The sequence below is a fragment of the Heliangelus exortis genome, chromosome 19 (genome assembly GCF_036169615.1).
Source record: "Heliangelus exortis chromosome 19, bHelExo1.hap1, whole genome shotgun sequence".
NCBI classification, from domain to species: Eukaryota; Metazoa; Chordata; class Aves; order Apodiformes; family Trochilidae; genus Heliangelus; species Heliangelus exortis.
In genome coordinates this window covers 27,266-52,228 of record NC_092440.1, presented here as the reverse complement: position 1 = coordinate 52,228, position 24,963 = coordinate 27,266, and the positions used below count along the sequence as shown (strand labels likewise).

At 49.2% G+C, this 24,963-nt stretch overlaps 3 long non-coding RNA genes across 4 annotated transcripts; all 3 read left to right on the top strand.

Moving 5' to 3' along the window:
* Window positions 1-5,088: 5,088 nt before the first annotated feature.
* LOC139805108 (uncharacterized) lies at window positions 5,089-19,393 on the top strand. Of its 2 annotated transcripts, XR_011729686.1 has the most exons (5): window positions 5,089-5,143; window positions 5,239-5,445; window positions 18,905-18,944; window positions 19,029-19,108; window positions 19,206-19,393. It is a non-coding gene; the product is annotated as an uncharacterized lncRNA (long non-coding RNA). The 2 variants fall into 2 exon arrangements; XR_011729685.1 differs by lacking the exons at window positions 5,089-5,143; window positions 5,239-5,445 and adding an exon at window positions 18,771-18,830.
* LOC139805109 (uncharacterized) lies at window positions 18,159-18,741 on the top strand. The gene is made up of 3 exons (XR_011729687.1): window positions 18,159-18,451; window positions 18,525-18,576; window positions 18,672-18,741. It is a non-coding gene; the product is annotated as an uncharacterized lncRNA (long non-coding RNA).
* A 3,372-nt stretch (window positions 19,394-22,765) lies between the features above and the next one.
* Window positions 22,766-23,910, top strand: LOC139805046 (uncharacterized). The gene is made up of 7 exons (XR_011729664.1): window positions 22,766-23,052; window positions 23,126-23,177; window positions 23,273-23,322; window positions 23,376-23,431; window positions 23,506-23,545; window positions 23,630-23,709; window positions 23,807-23,910. It is a non-coding gene; the product is annotated as an uncharacterized lncRNA (long non-coding RNA).
* The last annotated feature ends 1,053 nt before the right edge of the window (window positions 23,911-24,963 follow it).

Below are 24,963 nucleotides of genomic sequence, written 5' to 3'. Positions count from 1 at the left end.
TCTGATAGGTGTTTTGGTGTTGTGGTTATGTGTGCGTGTGTGGTTTTTTTGTTTGTTTATTTTGATTATGGTTTTGTGGTGTGGGTTTTTTTTTTATATTTATTTATTTATTTATTTTTAATGCAGATGGTGAAGGGGAACCTTGCAAGTTGCGGATTATCCCCGGCCGCTCCTGTCTATTTTCCTGGCTAACCATGACTTTGGAGAGCCAGTCCTCTGAAAGATAAGTTGAGGGACCAGTGGTGTAGAGGGGTCAAGGCTGGTGGGAGCTGTGGAAGGGGTTTTGAAGTTAGGGTAGGGGAGAGGGCAGTCTGGGAGCAGTATCCTTTGGGTGGGTGAAGGAAGAGGGTTAATTTCGAACACGATGCCAGTGTGGGCAGGGCAGGTCCAGCCTTGGTGTGTGGTGGCATGTAGTATGTCTTTGTCTTAAAGCTTCCTCAGGTCTTGACGTCCTCTAGGAGCAGGTCCCACATCTTGGCCATCATCCCTGGCAGGCCTTTACTCATCAGCACAGTCCTGGTCAGCAGCATCTTCTTCTTGTGTGACAAGTTTAAAGTGTAGATAGGTCTTTCATCTGGGAAGCTTCCTGATGGTCATCTTCTGAAACATCATCGCCACCTGCACCAGCATCATCTCTGGTCATGGATTTTCCCGAAGTGGGACTTTGTTCCTTGCATCCTTCTGTCCTCAGGTCTTGAAGCCCGGGTCCTTTTGGCATCCCTTGAATCAGCCTCTTGTTTTGCAGTTGCATCGCCGTAGGTCTTATTTTACACAGTCCCGCTCCTGGCTACCTGACCACGTTATGGTTTGTATCTCCTATTGAAGGTGAGAGCAGCCAAGGAAGCAGAATATCTGTTCCGGAGGTGGCTCTGGCAAGGTGAGCAAAAGCTGGTGTGCTGGAGGAGCAGTTATTTCTCAGGTGTTTTATTGTCGTTTTATTGTCGTTGAAGGCATTGGCATCCCCTGTTTTTTGTGCTTTCCAGGTGTCCTCTGAACCTACTTTTGGCACCCCACAAGGATGGCAGGCAGATGGGCGAGAGGCTGAGGTAAAGGGGCAGGAGGTGGACATCACAGTGGGCTGCCTGTTGTTGGAGGCACTACCTCAGCACGTGCCTTTTGCTTTGACTTTTGCAGGTGCCACAACCATCCTCGGAGGGACAAAGACAGACATTTAGGAGCGGTTGGAGAAGGTGAGATGGCGGTGGGCTGGGTCAGCCATGTATTTTACATCAAGTCACTTAAACGTTTCCTTTTGTTTTTGCAGGCGCTGCGCGTGCCACCTTTGGAACCGGATGAGCGTTGAAGTTGAGTTGGTAGCGAGGGGTTCATGGGGCTGGTGGCTTCTGATCAGCAGAACGGGAACTCTTTCTCTTGGTGTTTCAGGTGCCCCGAGCAATGGTGGTGCTAGCGTTCAACTCTGGAAGGAGAAGGTGCGTGGTATACCATGGGGCTCCCTCGAGGAGGTGAGTGTAGCGGAAGTAGCGTGCGTTGGCTTAGGTGGGACTTGTGCCAGCGCTGTGGGTGACCTGTGGGTTGTGTGTTTTCCTTTTCTATGTATAGGGGATGAAGAGGAACCGTGCGACTGGAAGCACATCCCATTCAGACAATGTGGTTTTCATTACTGACCATGGCTTTGTGCTGCTGTCGCTTTTGAAGATAAGTTGAGGGCCCAGGGGTGGGTGGGGAGGGGCTGAGCAGAGGAGTCGAGGTTGGGAATTGCAGGTGGTGTTTTGAAGTTAGTGTAGGGGAGAGGGTTGTCTGGGAGCAGCCCCCTTTGGGTGGGTGAAGGGAACAGGTTACTTTCCAGTACGATTCCAGCATGGGCAGGGCAGCTCCAGCCTTGGTGTGTGGGGTTGTGGGTTTTATGTTGTCAGTCTTTGTTGTCTTAGAGCTTCCTGAGGCCTTGATGGTCCTCTGTGTCCTCACAGAGCAAGTCCCGCATCTTGGGCATCCTCCCTGGAAAGCCTTTCCTGCTCAGCACGGTGCTGATCAGCAGCGTGTTATTCCGCACAAGTCTAAATTGCAGATCGGTCTCTTGACTTGGAAGTTTCTTGATGGTTGTCTTCTGCAACGTCATTCTCAATTGCATTGTCATCTGGTCTCTGTCCACCCAGTTTCCCTGAGGGGGACTCATTCCCCGCATCCTTGCGTCCTCAGGTCTTGAAGGCGGCTTCTCGGGCATCTGTCGCTTCATTCCCTCGCTTTTAGCAGACGCATCTCTGTAGGTCTTATTGCCCCAAACTCTTGGATTCCAGAGTCCCTCTTCTTGCTGCGAGTTTTATCTTGAGGTCGAGTCTTGTGACTCACGTGGCTTTGTCTCATATTGGTCTGTGGGTGTGAGTGTTTGGCTTGGAGCTGCCCTGCCTGCTGTGTAGGATCAGGGGCCACGGGAAGTGCCATTAACTGACCGACTTGGTGCTGAGCAGCTTTCCAGTGATTTGGGTAATCCTGTTTTTCAGGTCCCACGTGTCAATGACCATCAAGAAACAGATGGAGGAGGAGAGGAAACCGCCACTCAAAGGTTGGTTAGGGTGTGGAGTCGGTGGGAAGGCGCCTCCTTTGGGTGCTTGACCGCATTATGGTTTGTTGTTGTTTTGAAGGTGGAAGTGGCGAGCGAAGCGGGATACGGGCACCGGAGGTGGCTGTGGCAAGGTGAGCAAAGGCTGGTGTGCTGGGGGAGCAGTTATTCTCAGTTGTTGTATTATTGGTTGGTCATGAACATCCCTTGTTGTTTGTGGTTTTTTTCAGGTGCACTCCTAACCTTGTTTTGGCACCCCAAAGAGATGGCAGGCAGATGGATGAGAGGCCGAGGTAAGGAAGCAGGAGATGGGCATCACAGTGGGCTGCCTGTTGTTGGGGACAATATCTCGGCGTGTGCCTTTTGCTTTGACTTTTGCAGGTGTCACACACAGTGCCGGAGTGACAAAGCCATGTCTTGAGGAACAGTTGGAGAAGGTGAGATGTCTGTGGGCTGGGTCAGCCATGTATTAACATCAACTCTGTTAAAGGTTTCCCTTATGTTTCAGGTGCTGTGCGTGCCACCTTTGGAACCGGATGAGCATTGAAGGTGAGCTGGGGTGGTAGAGAGGGTGTTCATGGAGCTACTGGTGGCTACTGATCAACAGAACAGTAACTCTTTCTCTTGGTCTTCTAGGTGTCCAGTAGCTCTTTCTCTTGGTCTTCTAGGTGTCCAAAGCAGTGGACATTCAACTGCTTTGACACAGCATTCAACTCTGGATCACGGAGGTGAGTGGAACTGGGTGGGGCTCTTTTGAGGTGGTGGGTGTAGTATAAGTGGTTGTTGATGGCTGAAGTGCACCTTATTGGTGACACTGTTTCTGATTTTCCTTTCTTTCTGATTGCAGGTGATGAAGAGGAACATGCCCGTCAGACAGTGTGGTGTTTTGCTGGACATAGATCCAAAACCACCATCCCTCAGGAAGATAAGTTGAGGGACTGAAGTGAAGTGCTGAGGTTGGGAGTTGTTGCAGAAGGGATTTGCAAGTTTTCTGAGCAAAGGCTGGTGTGGGCTGCCTGTTGAATGGGGCAATATCTCAGCATGTGGCTTTTGCTTTGACTTTTGCAGGTGCCACCCACTGCCTTGGAGGTACAAAGCCACGTGTAGAGGACCAGTTGGGGCAGGCGAGATGGTTGTGGGCCAGGTCAGCCGGGTGTTTAATATCAATTCAGTTAAGTGTTTCTCTTTGTTTTGCCAGGGTTTTTTTGGTGTGGGGTTGGTTGTTTTTGTTTCTTGGTTTTTTTGTGTGTGTTTTGTTTGTTTTGTTTTGTTTGTTTTTTGTCACCTTTGGAGCTGAGTGTTGGAGGTAAGCTGGGGTGGTAATTTAGGAGGTTCATGTATGTAGTGACTTCTTTCAAGCCAAACGGTGGTTTTGTGTATTTTAGGTGCCCTTCATTGAGTCCTACAGTGCCTAATTCTGTGATGAGCAGGTGGGTGAGACCTCACAGGACTCTTGAGAAGCTGGGTCTTCTCTAAGAATCAAGAGGTTGGTGCTGGCTCATGTTGGAATTTCTGGTGACAATTATTATGTGTGGTGATGTGGGTTTTTTGTTTGGTTGTTTTTTTCTTTTTTGGCAGATGATGAACGGGAAACCTGTGGCTGCAGGAACATCCCTGTGGATGGTTTTGTCTTTCTTTGATGACCATGGCTTTGGACCCCTACCACCAAGGATAAGTGGAGGGACTGGGGATGGGCAGAAGGGACAAAGCTGGGAATGGCTGGGAGTGGTTTTGAAGTTAGAACTGGGGAGAGGGCTGTCTGGGAGCAGCTTGCTTTGGTCAGGTGAAGGGGGCAGATGAGTTTACAGCATTGGTTTGGTGTGGGCAGGGCAGCTCCAGCCTTTGTGTGTGGTGGTGTGTACTTTGTGTTGTCTGTCTTGAGTGTTTTAAAACTTCCTCATCCCTCGATGTCCTCTTTGTCCTCACAGAGCAAGTCCCTCATCTTGGGCATCATCCCTGGAAGGTCTTCTCTCATCAGCACAGTCCTAGTCAGCAGCATCTTTTTCTTTCGTGACAAGTTAAACGCATGGATTATTCTTGCATCTGGGAAGTTTCTTGATGGTGGTATTCTGAAACACTTTTCCATATTAATCAGCATCTCTGGTCATGGATTTTCGCAGAGTAGCACTTGTTCTCTGCATCCTTAGGTCTTAAAGCCCGGCTTGGTGGGCATCTGTTGCTTCAGCCCCTCGCTTCACAGCTGCATCGCTGTAGGTCTTCTTGCCCAACAGTCTTGGATCCCAGAGATATTCTTCTTCCTCAGTGTTCTCTTGAGACCAAGTCTCATGATTTGCAGGGCTGTGTCTGGAGTTAGTCTGAGTGTTTGGCTTGGAGCTGCTCTTCCCAGAGTTATAGGTTTGGGGTTTTTTGGAAGAGCCCTGAAGGACTAGTCCAGCACTGTTGGGCAGTGTTCCAGTGACTTGTGCGTCACCGTTTTTCAGATCCCATGTGACGAGGATGTACACGAAAGAGCAGGAGGAGAGAAGAGCACCACCCAAAGGTTAGTCGGTGTTGGAGTGAAGGTCCCTCTCCTGGCAACCTGACCACGTTATGGTTTGTATCTCCTATTGAAGGTGAGAGCAGCCAAGGTAGCAGAATATCTGTTCCGGAGGTGGCTCTGGCAAGGTGAGCAAAAGCTGGTGTGCTGGAGGAGCAGTTATTTCTCAGGTGTTTTATTGTCGTTGAAGGCATTGGCATCCCCTGTTTTTTGTGCTTTCCAGGTGTCCTCTGAACCTACTTTTGGCACCCCACAAGGATGGCAGGCAGATGGGCGAGAGGCTGAGGTAAAGGGGCAGGAGGTGGACATCACAGTGGGCTGCCTGTTGTTGGAGGCACTACCTCAGCACGTGCCTTTTGCTTTGACTTTTGCAGGTGCCACAACCATCCTCGGAGGGACAAAGACAGACATTTAGGAGCGGTTGGAGAAGGTGAGATGGTGGTGGGCTGGGTCAGCCATGTATTTTACATCAAGTCACTTAAACGTTTCCTTTTGTTTTTGCAGGCGCTGCGCGTGCCACCTTTGGAACCGGATGAGCGTTGAAGTTGAGTTGGTAGCGAGGGGTTCATGGGGCTGGTGGCTTCTGATCAGCAGAACGGGAACTCTTTCTCTTGGTGTTTCAGGTGCCCCGAGCAATGGTGGTGCTAGCGTTCAACTCTGGAAGGAGAAGGTGCGTGGTATACCATGGGGCTCCCTCGAGGAGGTGAGTGTAGCGGAAGTAGCGTGCGTTGGCTTAGGTGGGACTTGTGCCAGCGCTGTGGGTGACCTGTGGGTTGTGTGTTTTCCTTTTCTATGTATAGGGGATGAAGAGGAACCGTGCGACTGGAAGCACATCCCATTCAGACAATGTGGTTTTCATTACTGACCATGGCTTTGTGCTGCTGTCGCTTTTGAAGATAAGTTGAGGGCCCAGGGGTGGGTGGGGAGGGGCTGAGCAGAGGAGTCGAGGTTGGGAATTGCAGGTGGTGTTTTGAAGTTAGTGTAGGGGAGAGGGTTGTCTGGGAGCAGCCCCCTTTGGGTGGGTGAAGGGAACAGGTTACTTTCCAGTATGATTCCAGCATGGGCAGGGCAGCTCCAGCTTCGGTGTGTGGGGTTGTGGGTTTTATGTTGTCAGTCTTTGTTGTCTTAGAGCTTCCTGAGGCCTTGATGGTCCTCTGTGTCCTCACAGAGCAAGTCCCGCATCTTGGGCATCCTCCCTGGAAAGCCTTTCCTGCTCAGCACGGTGCTGATCAGAAGCGTGTTATTCCGCACGAGTCTAAATTGCAGATCGGTCTCTTGACTTGGAAGTTTCTTGACGGTTGTCTTCTGCAACGTCATTCTCAATTGCATTGTCATCTGGTCTCTGTCCACCCCGTTTCCCTGAGGGGGACTCATTCCCCGCATCCTTGCATCCTCAGGTCTTGAAGGCGGCTTCTCGGGCATCCGTCGCTTCATTCCCTCGCTTTTAGCAGATGCACCGCTGTAGGTCTTGTTGCCCAAAAGTCTTGGATTCCAGAGTCCCTCACAGGACAAGTAGTATTGAACATCATCCCCACGGTGTTGAACGCATTTAGTCATCATCATCATAGTGCCATCTGGATCCTTCTTTTCTTGAATCTTGCAAATTTCTTGATAGGCATCTTTTGTAATCTTCTTTATGAACGAATGAGCATCTCTGGTCATAAATTTTCCACATTTGCAACCTTGTCTCTGCATCCTTAGGTCTTGATGCTAGTCTTCTTGTACATCTGATATGTTATTTTGAAGAGTAACTATCGTAACAGGAAGTGTTCTATGACACTTGATGTCATCATGGGGCCTCCTTGCCTCACCCTTGCATCCCTGTAGGTGGTCTTGTCCAACTTCTTGGAGCCCAGAGTAATTCTTGTTGGGAGTTTTCTATTAATGTTTAATCTTGTAGTTTGCAGTGGTGTGTCTTGGGTTGGTCTGTGTTCCTGTGTTTGGCCTGGAGCTGCTCTGCCCAGATTGTAGAGTTGGGGATATTGAAGAGCCATAAGGGTCTCTGATGTTGTTTGCCTTGAGTTTTTAGGCCACAATTTTACAGGTGGAGCCGCCATAGTCAGGCTGGGTGGGCAGTTGCTTTGATGGTGTTTGAAGGTGATGGGACCCTCATGAGAGGGTTTTTCCTGTGCAGCGCAGGAGATCGACCCTCTCAGTAGTTAACGGTTGTATGTGTTTGGGTTTAAAGTTGTGGGGCTGTGTTTATTAATGGCATGAGGGTAGTAGTACTCTAGATGGGGTTCCTAACTGGGATGGAGATGTCTGGAATTGTCTGTCCATTGTTCAGCATTTCAGTGACTTGTGTAACACTTTCTTTCAGATGCAAAGGATAAATATGCGCTTGTGAGAAGAAATGAGGGAGCAGAGTGCAGTCAGGTCAGTCAGTGTGTAGTGCTGGAGGGATTGTGCTTCTGGTAGCTACCTGATTACAGTGTGTGTTTAACTCATTTTGAAGGTAGAAGCAGTAAGCAAAGTGGGATAGTCACTGAAGGTGACTGGAGTGAGGTGAGTGATGACTAGTGGGACCAAAGAGCAGTTATTTTTCGGGTGTGTTGTTGAAGTTCGAAGCATCAGTTGATGTTTATACGTTCTATTGTAGTCACCATGTGACAACAAGAAAATTGCAGAGGCTGGGTATGCAAATTGCCAAGGTAAAGGAGTAATAGATGGGAATTGTTGCAGGCAGGGTGCTGTTTGAGGCAGCATCTTGGTACGTTCCTTTTGTTTTTTGCAAATATCGTAAGCAGGCTCACTGGGACAAAGCTGCTGACTGTAGCAAGTAGTCCGAGGCAAGGTCAGTGTCAAAGAGCAGAGAATAATGTGGCTACTCAGTGAAGCAGTTACTTTTTTGCATGAACTTTGTAGGCCACTTTTGGGACTGGATGAGCATTTGAGGTGCGCTGGGGTAGTAGCGAGGATGAACATGGAGCTGGTGACTTCCTTCAAGTATAACTGTCATTTTGTCTCTTGCTGTAGCTTGGGTTCCACAAACAATGACAGATGCAGTATCTGGCATCGAATGGGTACAGAGCAGGTGAGGGGAAGCCCATGGTGCTAATCACAGAATCACCTCTATTAGAAAAGACCTTCAAGGTCATAGAGTCCAACCATTAACCTAACACTGACAAGAAGTTAAGCCATATCCCTAAGTGCTATTTCTATATGACTCTGGGGGGTGTCTTTAGGGATGATGAGTACTTCAAGGGATGGCGAAGGAGGTTGTCGCAGAAGAGGTTTGCCAACCCATAGGATTCTTCCGGATGCTTCCTGCTGGCACTCTGCTTTTTTTTTTTTTTTTTTTTTTTTTTTTTTTTTTTTTTGATGAAGACGAGCCTGGTGATTGCAGAAATATACCAGTTACCTGATGTGCCTTTTCTTGAGGAAGGAATCTGATCCCTGGCCTGCTGCAAGCTAAGCTGGGAGACCAGGAACAACTGCCCTTCAGCATGAATATTGATAGAAGATGGGAAGAGAGAGTCCAAAACAGAAATGCCTCTCATTCAAAGATGTTGCATTTTGGAAACTCCCCATCAGAGCAGATCCCAAAAGAGTCTGTGGAAGTCACCAGCAACAAGACTCTTTTCTTCCTTCAAAAAAAAAAAGGTCATTCTCAAGATGGAAGCACAGCACATCTTTCTCAAGTTGATGGTGTTTCTGGCTTTGTGGTTCACAATTGCAGCAGCTGAGATGATGAAAATGCATTCCTCTGCATGTTTTGGTACATCCAGATGTATTAACAAAGCAGAGAGTCCTTTTTGGTAAGTTTATATACTGCAGCAGTGGGGATTTGTTTGACTCCTGCAGTTTTACCCTCCCTTCTCTCCATCATCCTTCAAAAATTAAAGCCAAAGAGTTACCACAGATTTTTTTGTATCATAAATGTAACAAAAACAGTTGTATAAAGTACAAACTGCATTGTTTAGACGCTAACAGCCCCATAATGCTTTAGATCTCATATATTACCTAGTTTAGTTAATTATCTATTCTAAATCTTTGAACAGAGAGACAGCTGGATGCTGCAGGTATCTTTTGCTGGTGTTTTGATGGAGTGCTCTGAAGTACTATGTTTCTGTCTCCCTCTAAATGGGGTATTTCCCCAGGGGTTTGGTAGCATCCCCTTTGGGCAGCTCTCCCTCCCGGTTCTGTAACACACAAAAAATTCCTGGTCAAATTATCCCTGTGTTTGAGATAGAAAACGTAATGGTATCAGTTAACAGTTGTACAAGTTACGTGAATGCAGAAAGGAAGTGAAATACTTGCCTATAGAAGTATTTAAATAGGATACATATAAACATGTGGACACCTCATGAGCAGATGGTGAATTTATTTTTTTACTTTCAGGAGTCAATTTTTACTTTCAGCTTTGCTGTGTAAGCAGGATGCGAGGCCGCTACTGTTGCAGTGTGTGTGTAGGTGTCTCTTGTCATACAAGTAGAGGCGGCCATACAGGGTTCTCTACCCCAGCAGTTGAATAAGGAAGGATGGAAGCTTTTTCTGCCCCCAGCAAGAGCGTTGCTTTGATGTTACGAATGTAATGACAAATCCTGCCTAATAGTCTTCAGAGATGTGTTTTAAGCACTGGAGTTACAGTGGGGAGGGGTAAAGGGCTGTGAGGGCTGTCAGGGTGTCTGGTAGAGGTGAGGGGGGAGTGTGGGACCAGGAGGGACAGGGGATATTTTGCTCCAGGGAGTCTGTGTGAGTGTATCAAAGCTGAGGTATAGGTCAAAGCAGATATTAGATGTGTAAATGGGTATTTAAATGCTTTCTGGCTTGCTGACAGACACCAGTCCTCCAGCAACTGGAAACAGCATGTGAAGCAGCCAAACACACTCTCTATTTTGGACCTTTAGAAACCAGATGTTCCCTATTACTCAGCTGCACTCTGTCCTTTTTTTGTCCTCCTGTAACCAGAAGCAGCCAGACAGTCAGCTGCTCACTGTTCTCTGTAGGGAAATGAGGCAACCAGGTGCCACTAATTGCCAGGTAGTGGGCATGAGCTTGTGTTAAGCCCACCTGTGCCTGGTTAGGGCGGGCCCCAACTGCACATGAGCAGGATTAGGGGGCCAATAAAAGGTGAGGCCTGGAGCCCAATCTCAGCTCATTCCTGAGCAAGCCAGCAGAGAGGTTAGCCGATTCGGGAGCAGTAGCTCTGAGCCAGGCTAGGCAACCCTGAGGGCAATAGACTCAGAGCACTATTCGTGAGTTTCTGCTGGGACACCTGTTTGGACCTTGGAGCGCCGTGCCCTAAGAGACGTTCGTCTTGCAACAGTTCTCACTTTTGGTCATACAGCAACAAGGTAAGGTGGGGCTTAATGGATAAGAGGTAATGGGGAAATTCTGATTGGACATAAGAAGTTCATTTTTCACCATGTGGACAGTAAAAGATGGGAATGGTCTCCCAGGAGAAGCAGTAGATTCCCCTACGTTGTAGAAAGTGTTAAGACATCGAATCCATAGCATTATGTAGAGGGATGGACCAGATGCTCTTTGTGGGCCCCTTCCAACACGAGTGATTAAATGAATCTATGAAGTAAGAGAAAAGTGACAGGTTTTGGCGAAGATCAGAGGATCTGCCAGATGGCGTGTTTCTACGCTCAGGGGCCATTGGGGGTTCTTAAATTGTTAACTTTCAGTTTGTCCGATTTCCGGAGACTCGTTTGTAGTTTTTCGCTGAAAAGATGGCCGACTTCCGGTAACAGAATGGCCGACTTCCGGAGACTCATTTGTAGTTTTCCGCTGAAAAGATGGCCGTATTCCGGTGACAAGATGGCCGACTTCCGGAGACTCGTTTGTAGTTTTCCGCTGAAAAGATGGCCGACTTCCGGTAACAAGATGGCCGACTTCCGTAGACTCGTTTGTAGTTTTTTGCTAAAAAGATGGCCGACTTCCGGAGACTCATTTGTAGTTTTCCGTAACAAGATGGCCGACTTCCGGGGACTCATTTGTAGTTTTCCGGTAACAAGATGGCCGACTTCCGGTAATAAAATGGCCGACTTCCGGAGACTCATTTGTAGTTTTCCGGTAAAAAGATGCCCGATTGCCGGTCGCACTGTTTGGTTTTTGGAGACAGCGCATCTGACACGTAGGATCAATCTTAACCCTGTTATGTGAGGTAACAAGGTAACAAGGGAAAAGTGTGAGTTTGCAGAAGTGGACAGCAGGCTGATTTGGAATTAACAGAAGAGGCTTAACAAAAGGTTTTGGATTTATGATCCTCACAAATAAGACGAGGTCTCAAACAAATCTGTAAACGGGTTACACAGAACTTGGAGCCCAGGGGAGAAAATTACCAGAAGCAGAAAACAACTCCACTTTGAGAGTTATTAGTGTTATAAATTACTGACTCAATATTCTGTTAATAGTTTAATTTAATTAATAAAATTGCAATAAGCAAAACAGCGCTGGGTGCGTGGGGAGTCTCCGCTCCACTCGCACGCATGCCTTAAAGTTTAATCTTTTATCTTACATTCCATACCTTAATACACATTCATATCTATTCTAATGCGTATTCATGACTGTTCTAGGAATAGGCTGGATTATGTTTATTAGTTCTTGTGAGAAGCAGGCCTTCAAAGGCGCATGCCCACTTTATCTCTGGGGATCTTTTTGACCCCCATCTGGTGGTCGTTGGATGAAGTCAGTGTCTGCCTCAGTTTCCCCTCTCGTTACCCTTCGATTCCGCACATGCGCTCCTTTGCTCTTTCCTGTGCAACGCTCTGCAGTCAGCAGTAAAACCACCTTTAATTGCAACGCTATGTGGTGAGCAGCAAAATCAGCTTAGATTAGCACAACAGGATGTACATTGTAGTGTTTTCAGGGTACAGAAACTGTGGATGTCTTGTTTCTTGTTCCCTTAAGCTTTGTAGTTACACAACAGTTATATTTCATTTTAACGAATTCCTACGTTTGCATATTTCACAATATTGAAGACAGATATATTATTAGTACTCTCAAAGTTGGGTTAGCAAACACTTCATAATTATTTAACATGAATTCACAAACATCTACTACATTAGCACGTTTTTGGGCTGTGCTAGAACTAGAACAACTCACAGTAGGATATAAAGAGGCTCTGTCTGCCATAATTCCCATCATGCAATGGGTCAAATATATTCAAGATAGAGCCAAAGTGGGAGGCTATGGTGTGGCTGCCTTCCACTAGCAGCTAGCCACTGCCCCCCATGAGTAATCAAGAAGTAAACCCTGATTTTGCACTCAAAAATGAATCTTTAATGAGGTTTGAAAAAAACTTGGATCTATTAACTCATCCTGAGACGGAGCACATTTGGTTTACTGGGAGATCAGCTAAGTATGTAGGAGGAAAAAGGTTTGTGAAAGCAGTAGCTTACCCTCCCCTTTCTGAGAAATTTTTTTCAAACCACGAGAGAGTGCAAAAGCAGCCAATATACTGAATTGTCTGGGCAGATATTTTAGGTAACCACCAGTAACATGTCTAGGGGAGATAGTTTAGGCAGCCCTACGATCTGCAACTTGAGCCCCAGCCAGGCCCCGGTTTCGGTCGTTACGGGGCGTAAGACCGGACGTTTTCACGTTAAGAAAAGCGCAAGTCCTTCGGACTAGCAGCAACGGGATACTCGAAAAACTGGACCCTTTCTGCCGTCCTTACCTACAAGAGGACGCACCGTGTAGGATTTCCCAACTGCTGGGAAGGGTTCTCCGTGTCCTCGTAATAACCAGGGCTCCCCAGCAACCGCAGATCCAGGCAAAGTCGAACCATTACGGCAATCGGCGACACGTCTTTCTTACTCTTTATCGCTGCGTCTGTATAGTAACAATTAGATGAGTTGCTGTGTTTTGCTTTGACTTTGCTATCGCACTTCAGTTTTGTTGTTTGTTTCTGCACTTGTTCTCTTGTAATTTAATACATCAGTAAATATAAACTAACTTCTTTATTTGGGTGCCTGTGTCTTTTGCACTGACCCCGCCCATCTGGCAAAGTATCATATTAAGTAGCAGATCTATATAGACCTCAGGACACTCTCAGCTGTCCTTGAAATCTAGTGAAACCGATGCCACGTGAAACACCAAGGACAGACTAATAGAAAAGCAGCGCAGCAAGCCCCTCCCCCCTCGAGAGCCAGATAAGTCCACAGGACACGGAGACGGCAAAATGAAAGCTGAATTTCAGGAACTAGAGTTCCATATGGAGACCAGGAAGCAAACGGATCAATTTATTTGGGGATGGCAGCAAACCGTCAGAACTTCAGGTTCAGATGAAACAACCAGTGAAATCAAAGGCACATGCAGAAGAGCCAAGAGACCAATCACCCTGGGGTAAGATGCATTTAAAAGAAACCCTTTATACAACGGGACGGGTGCACATCATGCCGACAGGTAGCGAGGTATTAAAAGGCAGAGATAAAATACACTATCTCTGGGGCAGAGGGAGAGTATGAACTCCGCTTTACTGCCAGGGGCAAAGACCACATCCAGCCCCACCCAGGGTCCTCTCCGAGGAAGCGTTCAGAAAGGGATGGGGGTCCGGTCTCCCCCTCAAAGCTCTGCCAGAGGGTCTTCCCGGACTCTTTTTCAACATTATGGCCCATCAGAGCCCTCTCATTCAGGGCACCCCTCCTTACGAGACCATCCTCACGCCGCCCCACACCCTTCGATCTCTGTGGTGCTCTTTTTAGCTCTCTTACTGAGGCAGAATTCTTCTTCAGGACATCTGTACATCAACTGAACACATAGAGTTTTTCCTCGTGTCCCAGAGCCGCCTTTTACCTCTCTCACAGCACCCTTCTCTCACCACCATACCTCCGGAGGCCAACCTCACCCCCCCCCCGGTCGGCGTCCCACAGCCACCTTCCGGCTCCGTTGCGCATTTTACGCCTATTTCGCTCTACGAGAAGCTCTTCTGACGCCCTCTGTCATTCGGTTCCCAACATCCCAGGGATGCCTGTACTATTAAAATCCCCTCCAGATTGCTGCTTGTGCCCCTCAGCTTTCTTCAGTGTCTTCGATCCAAAAATGACCCCTCTAACAGAACGCTGCCTTCCACTTTTAGCTTTGTTGCATAGCTCTCACCCTTCTGAGTCTTTCAGGAGACTTTGTGAGTCCATATCTGTGACCCACCCCACTTGTTCTTTCCTCTCTTCTGTCTAATCCAAGCCTCCAATGACCTTTACTCTGTTAAGGTTCCCTGTGGGTTAAATTTTTACCTGGCCGTGTCGCTGAAGTAACAACAAGAGAGAAAAAAAACCCAAATTCCTCAGCTGGCATCATGGAGTTTCTCTGCTTCTCCAGTAAACTGAAGAAAGAGGAGAAAACTGACTGCTTCTCCTCTGGCTGCTTTTATACCTTGTGGTAATCACCACCTCCCCTTTCCCAGGGGATTGTGGGAAAAGCTGTGGGCGGTGCCTGTGGTATATAAGCCACAGCCTTTGGCTAGGGTCTTCAGTCAGCTCTTGGGCTTCTCTGAGGTCAGAGCTCTCCTACTCCTGGAGCTGACTGCAGCTGTTGAGCTGTCTGGGCTGTTTGGGAAGACTCTTTAAGGCAAGAACTTTAGAACCACCAAAAGTTAGAGCTCTTTATAGCAAGAATATGGTTGCATGCAAATTTTTTTTTCTATTTGTGATTTTTTTTTTTTTTTTTTTTTTTTTTTTTTTAATGCAGTTGTTGAAGAGGAACCTTAAAACTGCAGGAACGTGCTAGTCAGACAACGTGGTTTTGTTGCTGGACATAAATTTAGACCCACAGGCCTCTGAAAGCTAAGTACAGGAACTTGGTTGCAGAGGGGCTGAGGCTTGGAGTTGCAGGAGGGATTTTGAAGATGGCATCTGGGAGAGGGCTGTCTACAATCAGCCCCCTTTGAGTGGGTGAATAGAGTATGTTAGTTTCCAGGGCAGGGCAGCTCCAGCCTTGGTGTGTGGGGTTGTGTATTTTGTGTTGTCTGTCTTTGTCTTAGAGCTTCCTCCGGTCTTGATGGTCTTCTGTGTGTCCTCACAGAACAAGTCTCGCATCTTGGGCATCATCCCTGCACAGCCTTTCCCGATCATCATGGTGCTGATCAGCAGCATCATCTGTCAAAATTGCAGATCGGTCTCTGTACTTGGAAGTTTCTTGATGGTTGTCTTCCGCAATGTCATTCTCAATTGCATTGTCATCTGATCTCTGTGCACCCAGTTTCCCTGAGGGGGACTCATTCCCCGCATCCTTGCATCCTCAGGTCTTGAAGGTGGCTCCTCGGGCATCCGTCGCTTCGTTCCCTCGCTTTGCAGACACATCGCTGTAGGTCTTATTGCCCAAAAGTCTTGGGTTCCAGAGTCCCTCTTCTTGCTGCGAGTTTTATCTTGAGCTCAAGTCTTGTGACTCACATGGCTGTGTCTTTGGTCAGTCTGTGGGTGTGAGTGTTTGGCTTGGAGCTGCCCTGCCCGCTGGGTAGGTTCAGGGGCCATGGAAAGCGACACAACCTGACCGACTCGGTGCTGAGCAGCTTCCCAGTGATTTGCATAATCCTGTTTTTCAGATCCCACATGTCAATGACCATCAAGAAACAGATGGAGGAGGAGAGGAGGCCACCATCTGAAGGTTGGTCAGGGTGTGGAGTTGGCGGGAAGGTGCCTCCTTTGGGTGCTCGACTGCATTATGGTTTGTTGTCATTTTGAAGGCGGAGGCGGCGAGCAAAGCGAGATACGGGCACCGGAGGTGGCTGTGGCAAGGTGAGCAAAGGCTGGTGGGCTGGAGGAGCAGTTATTCTCAGGTGTTGTATTATTGGTTAGTCATGAACATCCCTTGTTGTTTGTGGTTTTTTTCAGGTGCACTCCTAACCTTGTTTTGGCACCCCAAAGAGATGGCAGGCAGATGGGTGAGAGGCCGAGGTAAAGAAGCAGGAGATGGACATCACAGGGGGCTGCTTGTTGTTGGGGACAATATCTCGGCGTGTGCCTTTTGCTTTGACTTTTGCAGGTGTCACACACAGTGCCGGAGTGACAAAGCCATGTCTTGAGGAACAGCTGGAGAAGGTGAGATGTCTGTGGGCTGGGTCAGCCATGTATTAACATCAACTCTGTTAAAGGTTTCCCTTATGTTTCAGGTGCTGTGCGTGCCACCTTTGGAACCGGATGAGCATTGAAGGTGAGCTGGGGTGGTAGAGAGTGGGTTCGTGGAGCTGGTGGCTGCTGATCAGCAGAACAGTAACTCTTTCTCTTGGTCTTCTAGGTGCCCAAAGCAGTGGTGGACACAGCATTCAACTCTGCATCAAGGAGGTGAGTGGAACTGGGTGGGGCTCTTTTGAGGCAGTGGGTGTAGTGTAAGTGGTTGTTGATGGCTGAAGTGCACCTTATTGGTGACACCGTTTCCGATTTTCCTCTTTTAGTGTTTGCAGGTGATGAAGAGGAACATGCCCGTCAGACAGCGTGGTGTTTTGCTGGACATAGATCCAAAACCACCATCCCTCAGGAAGATAAGTTGAGGGACTGAAGTGAAGTGCTGAGGTTGGGAGTTGTTGCAGAAGGGATCTGGAAGTTTTCTGAGCAAAGGCTGGCGTGGGCTGCCTGTTGTTTTAGGCAGTATCTCGGCACGTGCTTTTGCTTCGACTTTTGCAGGTGCCACGCCAAACCACGCGTTGAGGAGCAGTCGGGGAAGGTGAGATGGTTGCAGGCTGGCTCATCCAGAGATTTTGCTTCAACTCGGTTAAGGGTTTCCCTTTGTTTTTGCAGAAGCTGCGCGTGCCCCCTTTGGAGGGGGAAGAGCGCTGGAGGTGAGACGGGATGGTAACGAGGAGGCTCGATCTGACAAGCAGAACGGGAATTTTGTGTCTCCTGGTATTTCAGGTGCCAGAAGCGATGGTGGCCATAACGAGTGGAAGGAGATGGTGAGCAGGGCGAGTCAGGGGATATGAGGAGCTTGTGGAAGGGGTTGGTATTTAGCTGACGTCCTATTTCTGGTGGCACTGCCGTTTGTTGTTGCAGATGACGAGGAGGAACTTGGTGGTTTTGGGAAGATCCCCGTCAGCCGATGTGGGTTACTTTTCTGTCCAGTGCTTCAGAGCCCCCGCCGTTTGAAAGGTAAGAGAAAGGGAGGATGGTTGGGGAGGGTCTGTGTAGAGGGGTCAAGGTTAGGAATCGCCGGCTCGGGTTTTAAAGTTACTGTAGGGGAGCGAGCTGTCCAGAAGCGGTGCCCTTTGGGCGGTTGATGGGCGCCTGTCCCTCCCTGGCCTGATGCTAGCAAGTGTATGAGAACTGTATGAGGACTGGAGGTGAGGTGGCAGTGCAGGGCTTGTGGAGCTAGTGTCTTCTCTCAAGCACAACAATAGTTTTGTGCCTTTTAGGTTCCCTGAATGACGATGCCTACAGCGTCCAACTCTGGAAAGCGTGGGCGAGTGGGACCCCGCAGGGCTCTTCTGCGAAGCTGGGACATTTGGAAGGGAATGGGGCTGGCTGATGTTGGACTTATTGCTGAATATTCTGGTAGGCGTTTCGGTGTTGTGGTTATGTGTGTGGAGTTTTTTTTGTTTGCTTGTTTTGGTGTTGTGGTGTGACTTTTTTTTTTTTTTTAATGCAGGTGGCAAAGGGGAACCTTGCAAGTTGAGGATTATTCTGGGCTGCTCCTGTCTATTTTCCTGGCTAACCACGACTTTGGAGAGCCAGTCCTCTGAAAGATAAGTTGAGGGACCAGTGGTGTAGAGGGGTCAAGGCTGGTGGGAGTTGTGGAAGGGGTTTTGAAGTTAGTGTAGGGGAGAGGGCAGTCTGGGAGCAGGCTCCTTTGGTCAGGTGAAGGAAGTGGGTTAATTTCTGATGTGATGCCAGTGTGGGCAGGGCAGCTCCAGCCTTGGTGTGTGGTGGTGTGTAGTTTGTGTTGTATGTCTTTGTCTTAAAGCTTTCTCAGGCCTTGATGTCCTCTCAGAGCAAGTCCCACATCTTGACCCTCATCCCTGCAAGGCCTTTACTCATCAGCACAGTCCTAGTCAGCAGCATCTTCTTCTTGTGTGACAAGTTTGAAGTGTAGATAGGTCTTTCATCTGGGAAGCTTCCTGATGGTCATCTTCTGAAACATCATCGCCACCTGCATCAGCATCATCTCTGGTCGTGGATTTTCCCAGAGTGGGACTTTGTTCCCCGCATCCTCGTGTCATCAGGTCTTGAAGCCCGGGTTCTTCGGCGTCCCTTGATTCAGCCTCTCGTTTTGCAGTTGCATTGCCGTAGGTCTTCTTGCCCAACAGTCTTGGATCCCAGAGATATTCTTTTTGCTTGGTGTTCTCTTGAGATCGAGTCTCGTAATTTGGAGGGCTGTGTCTCGAACTGGTCTGAGTGTTTGGCTTGGAGCTGCCCTTCCCGGAGTTTGCTGGAAGAGCCATAACTGAATAGTTCAGCTGTTGGGCAGTGTTCCAGTGACTTGTGTATCACTGTTTTTCAGATCCCGTGTGACAAGGATGTACATGAAAGAGCGGGAGGAGAGAAGAGCGCCGTCCAAAGGTTAGTCGGTGTTGGAGTGAAGGTCCCACTCCCGGCTACCTGGCCACATTATGGTTTGTTTGTCCTTTTGAAGGTGAGAGCAGCCAAGGAAGCAGAATATCTGTTCCGGAGGTGGCTCTGGCAAGGTGAGCAAAGGCTGGTGTGCTGGAGGAGCAGTTATTTCTCGGGTGTTTTATTTTCGTTGAAGGCATTGGCATCCCCTGTTTTTTGTGTTTTCCAGGTGTCCTCCAAACCTACTTTTGGCACCCCACGAGGATGGCAGGCAGATGGGTGAGAGGCTGAGGCACTACCTCAGCATGTTCCTTTTGCTTTGACTTTTGCAGGTGCCACAACCATCCTTGTAGGGACAAAGACACACATTTAGGAGAGGTTGGAGAAGGTGAGATGGTGGTGGGCTGGGTCAGCCATGTATTTTACATCAAGTCACTTAAACGTTTCCTTTTGGTTTTGCAGGCGCTGTGCGTGCCACCTTTGGAACCGGATGAGCGTTGAAGTTGAGTTGAGTTGGTAGCGAGGGGTTCATGGGGCCGGTGACTTCTGATCAGCAGAACAGAAACTCTTTCTCTTGGTGTTTCAGGTGCCCCGAGCAATGGTGGTGCTAGCGTTCAACTCTGGAAGGAGAAGGTGCGTGGTATACCATGGGGCTCCCTCGAGGAGGTGAGTGCAGCAGAAGTAGCGTGCGTTGGCTTAGGTGGGACTTGTGCCAGCGCTGTTTGCGATCTGTGGGTTGTGTTTTTTCCTTTTTTACGTCTAGGGGATGAAGAGGAACCGTGCGACTGGAAGCACATCCCAGTCAAACGATGTGGTTTTCGTTACCGACCATGGCTTTGTGCTGCTGTCGCTCTTGAAGATAAGTTGAGGGCCCAGGGGTGGGTGGGGAGGGGCTGAGCAGAGGAGTCGAGGCTGGGAATTGCAGGTGGTGTTTTGAAGTTAGTGTAGGGGAGAGGGTTGTCTGGGAGCAGCCCCCTTTGGGTGGGTGAAGGAACAGGTTACTTTCCAGTGTGATTCCAGCGTGGGCAGGGCAGCTCCAGCTTCGGTGTGTGGGGTTGTGTGTTTTGTGTTGTCAGTCTTTGCTGTCTTAGAGCTTCCTGAGGCCTTGATGGTCCTCTGTGTCCTCGCAGAGCAAGTCCCGCATCTTGGGCATCCTCCCGGGAAAGCCTTTCCTGATCAGCACGGCGCTAATCAGCAGCGTGTTATTCCGCACGACGAGTCTAAATTGCAGATCGGTCTCTTGACTTGGAAGTTTCTTGATGGTTGTCTTCTGCAACGTCATTCTCAATTGCATTGTCATCTGATCTCTGTCCACCCAGTTTCCCTGAGGGGGACTCGTTCCCCGCATCCGTGCGTCCTCAGGTCTTGAAGGCGGCTTCTCGGGCATCCGTCGCTTCGTTCCCTCGCTTTGCAGACGCACCGCTGTAGGTCTTATTGCCCAAAAGTCTTGGGTTCCAGAGTCCCTCTTCTTGCTGCGAGTTTTATCTTGAGGTCATGTCTTGTGACTCACATGGCTGTGTCTTTGGTCAGTCTGTGCCTGTGAGTGTTTGGCTTGGAGCTGCCCTGCCTGCTGTGTAGGTTCAGGGGCCACGGGAAGTGCCATTAACTGACCGACTTGGTGCTGAGCAGCTTTCCAGTGATTTGGGTAATCCTGTTTTTCAGGTCCCACGTGTCAATGACCATCAAGAAACAGATGGAGGAGGAGAGGAAACCGCCACTCAAAGGTTGGTTAGGGTGTGGAGTCAGTGGGAAGGCGCCTCCTTTGGGTGCTTGACCGCATTATGGTTTGTTGTTGTTTTGAAGGTGGAAGCGGCGAGCGAAGCGGGATACGGGCACCGGAGGTGGCTGTGGCAAGGTGAGCAAAGACTGGTGAGCTGGAGGAGCAGTTATTCTCAGGTGTTGTATTATTGGCTGGTCATGAACATCCCTTGTTGTTTGTGGGTTTTTTTCAGGTGCACTCCTAACCCTGTTTTGGCACCCCAAAGAGATGGCAGGCAGATGGATGAGAGGCCGACGTAAAGAAGCAGGAGATGGACATCACAGGGGGCTGCTTGTTGTTGGGGACAATATCTCGGCGTGTGCCTTTTGCTTTGACTTTTGCAGGTGTCACACACAGTGCCGGAGTGACAAAGCCGTGTCTTGAGGAACAGCTGGAGAAGGTGAGATGTCTGTGGGCTGGGTCAGCCATGTATTAACATCAACTCTGTTAAAGGTTTCCCTTATGTTTCAGGTGCTGTGCGTGCCACCTTTGGAACCGGATGAGCATTGAAGGTGAGCTGGGGTGGTAGAGAGTGGGTTCGTGGAGCTGGTGGCTGCTGATCAGCAGAACAGTAACTCTTTCTCTTGGTCTTCTAGGTGCCCAAAGCAGTGGTGGACACAGCATTCAACTCTGCATCAAGGAGGTGAGTGGAACTGGGTGGGGCTCTTTTGAGGCAGTGGGTGTAGTGTAAGTGGTTGTTGATGGCTGAAGTGCACCTTATTGGTGACACCGTTTCCGATTTTCCTCTTTTAGTGTTTGCAGGTGATGAAGAGGAACATGCCCGTCAGACAGCGTGGTGTTTTGCTGGACATAGATCCAAAACCACCATCCCTCAGGAAGATAAGTTGAGGGACTGAAGTGAAGTGCTGAGGTTGGGAGTTGTTGCAGAAGGGATCTGGAAGTTTTCTGAGCAAAGGCTGGCGTGGGCTGCCTGTTGTTTTAGGCAGTATCTCGGCACGTGCTTTTGCTTCGACTTTTGCAGGTGCCACGCCAAACCACGCGTTGAGGAGCAGTCGGGGAAGGTGAGATGGTTGCAGGCTGGCTCATCCAGAGATTTTGCTTCAACTCGGTTAAGGGTTTCCCTTTGTTTTTGCAGGAGCTGCGCGTGCCCCCTTTGGAGGGGGAAGAGCGCTGGAGGTGAGACGGGATGGTAACGAGGAGGCTCGATCTGACAAGCAGAACGGGAATTTTGTGTCTCCTGGTATTTCAGGTGCCAGAAGCGATGGTGGCCATAACGAGTGGAAGGAGATGGTGAGCAGGGCGAGTCAGGGGATATGAGGAGCTTGTGGAAGGGGTTGGTATTTAGCTGACGTCCTATTTCTGGTGGCACTGCCGTTTGTTGTTGCAGATGACGAGGAGGAACTTGGTGGTTTTGGGAAGATCCCCGTCAGCCGATGTGGGTTACTTTTCTGTCCAGTGCTTCAGAGCTCCCGCCGTTTGAAAGGTAAGAGAAAGGGAGGATGGTTGGGGAGGGTCTGTGTAGAGGGGTCAAGGTTAGGAATCGCCGGCTCGGGTTTTAAAGTTACTGTAGGGGAGCGAGCTGTCCAGAAGCGGTGCCCTTTGGGCGGTTGATGGGCGCCTGTCCCTCCCTGGCCTGATGCTAGCAAGTGTATGAGAACTGTATGAGGACTGGAGGTGAGGTGGCAGTGCAGGGCTTGTGGAGCTAGTGTCTTCTCTCAAGCACAACAATAGTTTTGTGCCTTTTAGGTTCCCTGAATGACGATGCCTACAGCGTCCAACTCTGGAAAGCGTGGGCGAGTGGGACCCCGCAGGGCTCTTCTGCGAAGCTGGGACATTTGGAAGGGAATGGGGCTGGCTGATGTTGGACTTATTGCTGAATATTCTGGTAGGCGTTTCGGTGTTGTGGTTATGTGTGTGGAGTTTTTTTTGTTTGCTTGTTTTGGTGTTGTGGTGTGACTTTTTTTTTTTTTTTAATGCAGGTGGCAAAGGGGAACCTTGCAAGTTGAGGATTATTCTGGGCTGCTCCTGTCTATTTTCCTGGCTAACCACGACTTTGGAGAGCCAGTCCTCTGAAAGATAAGTTGAGGGACCAGTGGTGTAGAGGGGTCAAGGCTGGTGGGAGTTGTGGAAGGGGTTTTGAAGTTAGTGTAGGGGAGAGGGCAGTCTGGGAGCAGGCTCCTTTGGTCAGGTGAAGGAAGTGGGTTAATTTCTGATGTGATGCCAGTGTGGGCAGGGCAGCTCCAGCCTTGGTGTGTGGTGGTGTGTAGTTTGTGTTGTATGTCTTTGTCTTAAAGCTTTCTCAGGCCTTGATGTCCTCTCAGAGCAAGTCCCACATCTTGACCCTCATCCCTGCAAGGCCTTTACTCATCAGCACAGTCCTAGTCAGCAGCATCTTCTTCTTGTGTGACAAGTTTGAAGTGTAGATAGGTCTTTCATCTGGGAAGCTTCCTGATGGTCATCTTCTGAAACATCATCGCCACCTGCATCAGCATCATCTCTGGTCGTGGATTTTCCCAGAGTGGGACTTTGTTCCCCGCATCCTCGTGTCATCAGGTCTTGAAGCCCGGGTTCTTCGGCGTCCCTTGATTCAGCCTCTCGTTTTGCAGTTGCATTGCCGTAGGTCTTCTTGCCCAACAGTCTTGGATCCCAGAGATATTCTTTTTGCTTGGTGTTCTCTTGAGATCGAGTCTCGTAATTTGGAGGGCTGTGTCTCGAACTGGTCTGAGTGTTTGGCTTGGAGCTGCCCTTCCCGGAGTTTGCTGGAAGAGCCATAACTGAATAGTTCAGCTGTTGGGCAGTGTTCCAGTGACTTGTGTATCACTGTTTTTCAGATCCCGTGTGACAAGGATGTACATGAAAGAGCGGGAGGAGAGAAGAGCGCCGTCCAAAGGTTAGTCGGTGTTGGAGTGAAGGTCCCACTCCCGGCTACCTGGCCACATTATGGTTTGTTTGTCCTTTTGAAGGTGAGAGCAGCCAAGGAAGCAGAATATCTGTTCCGGAGGTGGCTCTGGCAAGGTGAGCAAAGGCTGGTGTGCTGGAGGAGCAGTTATTTCTCGGGTGTTTTATTTTCGTTGAAGGCATTGGCATCCCCTGTTTTTTGTGTTTTCCAGGTGTCCTCCAAACCTACTTTTGGCACCCCACGAGGATGGCAGGCAGATGGGTGAGAGGCTGAGGCACTACCTCAGCATGTTCCTTTTGCTTTGACTTTTGCAGGTGCCACAACCATCCTTGGAGGGACAAAGACACACATTTAGGAGCGGTTGGAGAAGGTGAGATGGTGGTGGGCTGGGTCAGCCATGTATTTTACATCAAGTCACTTAAACGTTTCCTTTTGGTTTTGCAGGCGCTGTGCGTGCCACCTTTGGAACCGGATGAGCGTTGAAGTTGAGTTGAGTTGGTAGCGAGGGGTTCATGGGGCCGGTGACTTCTGATCAGCAGAACAGAAACTCTTTCTCTTGGTGTTTCAGGTGCCCCGAGCAATGGTGGTGCTAGCGTTCAACTCTGGAAGGAGAAGGTGCGTGGTATACCACGGGGCTCCCTCGAGGAGGTGAGTGCAGCAGAAGTAGCGTGCGTTGGCTTAGGTGGGACTTGTGCCAGCGCTGTTTGCGATCTGTGGGTTGTGTTTTTTCCTTTTTTACGTCTAGGGGATGAAGAGGAACCGTGCGACTGGAAGCACATCCCAGTCAAACGATGTGGTTTTCGTTACCGACCATGGCTTTGTGCTGCTGTCGCTCTTGAAGATAAGTTGAGGGCCCAGGGGTGGGTGGGGAGGGGCTGAGCAGAGGAGTCGAGGCTGGGAATTGCAGGTGGTGTTTTGAAGTTAGTGTAGGGGAGAGGGTTGTCTGGGAGCAGCCCCCTTTGGGTGGGTGAAGGAACAGGTTACTTTCCAGTGTGATTCCAGCGTGGGCAGGGCAGCTCCAGCTTCGGTGTGTGGGGTTGTGTGTTTTGTGTTGTCAGTCTTTGCTGTCTTAGAGCTTCCTGAGGCCTTGATGGTCCTCTGTGTCCTCGCAGAGCAAGTCCCGCATCTTGGGCATCCTCCCGGGAAAGCCTTTCCTGATCAGCACGGCGCTAATCAGCAGCGTGTTATTCCGCACGACGAGTCTAAATTGCAGATCGGTCTCTTGACTTGGAAGTTTCTTGATGGTTGTCTTCTGCAACGTCATTCTCAATTGCATTGTCATCTGATCTCTGTCCACCCAGTTTCCCTGAGGGGGACTCGTTCCCCGCATCCGTGCGTCCTCAGGTCTTGAAGGCGGCTTCTCGGGCATCCGTCGCTTCGTTCCCTCGCTTTGCAGACGCACCGCTGTAGGTCTTATTGCCCAAAAGTCTTGGGTTCCAGAGTCCCTCACAGGACAAGTAATATTGAACATCATCCCCATGGTGTTGAACACATTTAGTCATCATCATCATCATAGTGCCACCTGGATCCTTCTTTTCTTGCATCTTGCAAATTTCTTGATAGGCATCTTTTGTAATCTTCTTTATGAACGAATGAGCATCTCTGGTCATAAATTTTCCACATTTGCAACCTTGTCTCTGCATCCTTAGGTCTTGATGCTAGTCTTCTTGTACATCTGATATGTTGTTTTGAAGAGTAATTATTGTAACAGGAAGTGTTCTATGACACTTGATGTCACCATGGGGTCTCCTTGCCTCACCCTTGCATCCCTGTAGATCTTCTTGTCCAACTTCTTGGAGCCCAGAGTAATTCTTTTGGGGAGTTTTCTATTAATGTTTCATCTTGTAGTTTGCAGTGGTGTGTCTTGGGTTGGTCTGTGTTCCTGTGTTTGGCCTGGAGCTG